At 41.1% G+C, this 4464-nt stretch overlaps 1 long non-coding RNA gene across 1 annotated transcript in view; it reads right to left on the bottom strand.

Moving 5' to 3' along the window:
• Positions 1 to 4464, bottom strand: part of LOC102496542 (uncharacterized) — a 19416-nt gene continuing 14952 nt past the window's right edge. Inside the window, exon 3 of the long non-coding RNA XR_334828.1 lies at positions 1 to 51. This is a non-coding gene — a long non-coding RNA (uncharacterized LOC102496542). The remainder of the gene's footprint in view (positions 52 to 4464) is intronic.

Genomic DNA, 4464 nt, shown 5'->3' with positions numbered 1-4464 from the left:
CTGCCTTCTCCCTGTGTGCCTCTGTGTTGTCTCCTCTTCTTAAAAAGACACCTGTCATTAGAATGGGGTCTCACTAAACTGTAGGATGATCTCATCTTGGGACCCTGAACTTGATCATACCTGCAGTAACCTATTTACAAGTAAGCTCACCTTTACTGTTTCCAGGGGTTAGGATTTGAACATACCTATTTGATGGGCTACTCACTGCTCATCCCACTACAGTGATCAAAGAAGGGCTCTCTGAGATGGAGACATTTGTGTGGAAGATTATGACATTACAAAGAATGGAGGAGGAATGCTCTAGCAAAGGGACAATGTGGCTAGACACCTTGAAATAAAAGTTGTGTGTGGTGACTAAGGAAGTAAAAGGATTCGAGTGGAGCTGAAACAAGTAGAGGGGGAGCAGCATCTGAGAAGACTGCAGGGCCTCGTAGGGGGTCTCAGAATCATCACTGGAGCTTGTCTCCAATATAGTACTCAGCCTAGAACTCTCCTTTTCACCTACCCACTGCTTGGAGTGGGGTGGTGTATGGTTCATGTATTACAGTTGCTCCTGAGCCTCAGTAAAGTGACATTACACACTGCAGGAAGAAGTCCTTTGTTTGCAACCATTTCAGTGTCATCCAACTGGAGTGGCGGCAGCTTTATAGTGCCACAGTGAGCCTGGATCTCAATGCCAACTTCCAGTTTCGATGCAACATGCCCCATCAAGCCCCTTTGTGAGCTTCCAGCTTATGTCCTGCCCTGCCTGTTTTTGTTTCAAGTCACTGAGGCAGCTGTGGTGTTGGGACATAAGCTCTGGCCTAAAGGGAGCTGAGGTTGAATTTCATCTGAGACTCTGACCAGTCATGTAAACTTGGTAAAGTCAATTCATCCCTTAAAGCTTCCACTTTCTCACCTGTGAAAAAGAAAAACCAATCTCAAAGCAAGGTTGTGAAACTCAAATAGGATGATGCATTGGAAAATGTTTTATGAATAATAATAGGTTTTACACACAGAAGGTGGTGTTGTCAATAGTATTGAAGTCCTGGAAGTCTATCTTTCTGTAAGAGGGAAATGCCCAGGATCCACTTTGTCCCATCATAAACTTACATACTCTGCACCAACAGCTATATGTCATTGTAACTCCTCAAGGGGTTAATATGCTTCACATCCTGTGGGGGTACCATCATGAGACAAGCTCTTTAAATGGAAAGAAACAAAACTCAAATTTGTCTGCCTATAAAAAACAGGACCAGTAGATGGCATAATGGTTACATCACTGGACTCTGACATAGTCAACTACAGTTCGAGTCCCAGACAGGGTGGCTTAAAGCTCATGCCAGGCCCATGCATCTGCGTGCCCAAAATCCTGAGAGGAGAATGGAGAAGAAGGGATTGCGGCATGGCCATCCCCCTGGGGAGTGACTTCTTACTTTCTATCTCTGTCTCTCTGGCAAGCGCACATGCCCTGTAGCAAAAAGCTCTCTCTCAAAAAAAAAATAAAAATAAAAAAATAAAGTAGCTTGCCATTGAAACTTGACTCCTTTGAAAACCTACTGAAATTAGCTTGGAGGAAAAAAGAGAAGGAAAAAAAAAATACCTGCGTAATTAATCAGCATTTTGTCCAACCCAATTTGGTTTTTAAGGACATTCATCCAGACCAACATCTCTGCCAAAGCAAATCCTAGGAGCCCTGTGAGTGTCTGCTTGGACTTGACATCTTTGTTGTCTGCAGTCCACTCATGTGCAAACTGTTCTCAATGAAGGTAACAGTTTGTGGTAATGAAAACCGTGTGGGCTGGTGGCTGCTGTCAGTAAAAATAGCCAACATGGCCTGAGTGGCCGACACAACAGCAAGCTAACAGCAAGAAGACAAAAGCTGTATGAAAGAAGGAGAAAACTGTTCCAAAAGACTAGAGACAGGAGTTTACCAGACTGGAGGAGACTTCAGGGAGTTGTGACATGAAGCCGAGGGACTCATCAATGGCAGAGATGTTTCATGAAACACCAGCCCTTTTCAGTCTGGTTTTCCACACTCTCATGCCCCGTTGGGAGGGGTAGAAGTATTCTGTCTGGGAGCTGAAACTCAGCATGTGTATAGGCAGTCTTTCTAGGATGTGTACTGAGCACAGCATCCTGTCCTACTTAGAGATCCCAATAGGAAGCAAGGACCTAAAGGAACTATGCAAGCAGGTAGGGTCAGATTTTTTTTTAAAGCATATATCTTAGGCCACTTTTGCAAATGTATCAAATTTTTTAGCAGAATGTAAAGAGCATAGATTAAAAAAAAAAAAAACCTATGAGATCTAATTTGAATCCCATAATAAGTACACCTATTGGATGAACAATTATTTATTCTCTCAGAGCTTCAGTTTATTAGTTTGTAAAATGAAGGTAACATAGCCAACAATTATTGAGAAGAGTACATAAGCTGATGCTCCTTACATTTCGTGGAATGCTTAAGGCATTCATTCATTCTACACGTTTCTGTTAAGTATCTGCTGAGGGCTAAGCACAGTTAGGAATAAGTCAGTAAATAAGACAATAAAAATGGACTATCCTCATAGTTTACATACTATTTGTAAGTAAACCACATAGAATGTTCGAAGGTGAATAGTTACATGGATAAAAATAAAGCATTGAAAGGAAATGGGTAGGGCAGGGATGGGAGGTACAATTTTTTAATCTTTAAAAGAATTATTTATTTAGTCCATTTTTATTTTTTATTTTATTTTTTTGAAAGGTTTTTGCTATAGGGTGCATGCACTCTCCAGAAAGACAGAGAGACAGAGAGATAGAAAGCAAGAAATCACCCCGCAGGGGGGATGGCCATGCCACAATCTCTTCTCCTCCATTCTCCTCTTGGGATCTAGGGCACACACGCACACGTGCCCAGCGTGAGTTTAAGCCACTGGATCCAGGACTCGAACCGCAGTTGACTACATGGGAGTTCAGACATAGCCATTATGCCAACTGCTGGTCCCTATTTATTCCATTTTTATTTTTTAATTTGATCAGAGAGACAGAGAGGAAGAAAGAGAAAATGAGAGAGCAAGCAAACTGGTGTTGGCCATGGGGAAGTCCACCACCCCAACCACCATACCACTTGCTGGCCCTGGGAGTACAATTTTAAGTGGAGTAATCAGGGAGGCCAACATTCAAGCAAAGACAAGAAGAGGTGAGAGAGAGAAACATGGAGCTACGTAGGAGTCTAGTATCGAAAGCAGTGAAAACCGCATGTATAAAAGTCCTGAGCAGGAAACGGGCTGAGTTGTTTAAGGGTAGCAAACAGACTAGTGAATTTGAAGGGAAGCGAACCAGAGGTCAGAGAGGTCATATGGACTTGCAGGGAGGGTGCCATGGTGAGAATTTGGACTTGATTCTGTTCAAGTAGAAGGTGACAGGATTAGGCTTTTAAAATATAGGGAATGATAATGACTGCTGTGTTGAGAAAAGTTTCTACAGGAGCAGGTGCATATATAGAAACTAGTTAATAGGCTGTTGATAGAATCCAAGAGCAAGCAACTGTGGTGTTTTAGATTAGAATAAAAATATTGGAGGTGAAGAGTAGTGGTGGGGTTCTGTAGTATATTATCAAAGAAAGGAGAGCCTCCAGAATTTGTTGATCATTTGAATGTAGCTTTGAGAGAAAGTAGTCAAGAAAAACTCTTAAGCTTTTGAGTCTAGGCAATGGCGAAAAGTTGCTATTCAGACATGGGGATAATATATGCAAAGCAAGTTGAGGAGTGGAGATCAGGAGTTCAGTGTTGCCATGTTGAGTTTGAGATGCTTATGCAAGTGGAGATGTGGAGTATCCAGATAGATGAAAACAAAGACATGGTATTTAAGACCGTGAAATACCATGAGATTGCCATGGGAGTGAAGATAGAGGAGAAAAGGCCAAGTTGTTCTTCTGTTGGGAATCAAAAGAGATTTATGGAGCTAGCTTCAATACCCTTCTTGACGACATTTTCTGAATCTATGAATTGATATCAAGAGCAAATAGAGTGATATATACACAGTCCACAAAAAATTCCAGGGAATAAATGGTGCTATTATTATTTCACATACTAGAAAATTAAGAGCCAGATAAGTGAATTGATTTGCTTTATATCAAAAAGCTAATTGAAGACAGAACAGTAATTCCAATCCATGTGTCCTGACCCCCATTCTAATGCTATTTCAGACAGACATCTGTCCAGTGCTGTACTTACTTAGTACTTAAGGTAGAAATGCAAGTTTTGCCCTTAAGCTATTTGTTATATTTCATGCTCTGAGTATGAAATAAAAGCTGCATCAACCTAGAATTTAATTACTCATTTTCTAAGCTGAAGGTATTGACAGTTTTAGAAAATAAAAATATTATGAGAAAGTCTTTGGCAAAGTTAAAAAGAGAGAGAGAGAGAGAGAGAGAGAGAGAGAGAGAGAGAGAGAGAGAGAGAGAGAGAGAGAGAGAGAAGAGAGAGAGAGAAAGACAAAATA

The sequence above is a fragment of the Tupaia chinensis genome, unplaced genomic scaffold, assembly GCF_000334495.1.
Source record: "Tupaia chinensis unplaced genomic scaffold, TupChi_1.0 Scaffold000291_1, whole genome shotgun sequence".
In the NCBI taxonomy this organism is placed as follows: Eukaryota; Metazoa; Chordata; class Mammalia; order Scandentia; family Tupaiidae; genus Tupaia; species Tupaia belangeri.
This window is presented reverse-complemented; position numbering and strand designations above follow the sequence as displayed.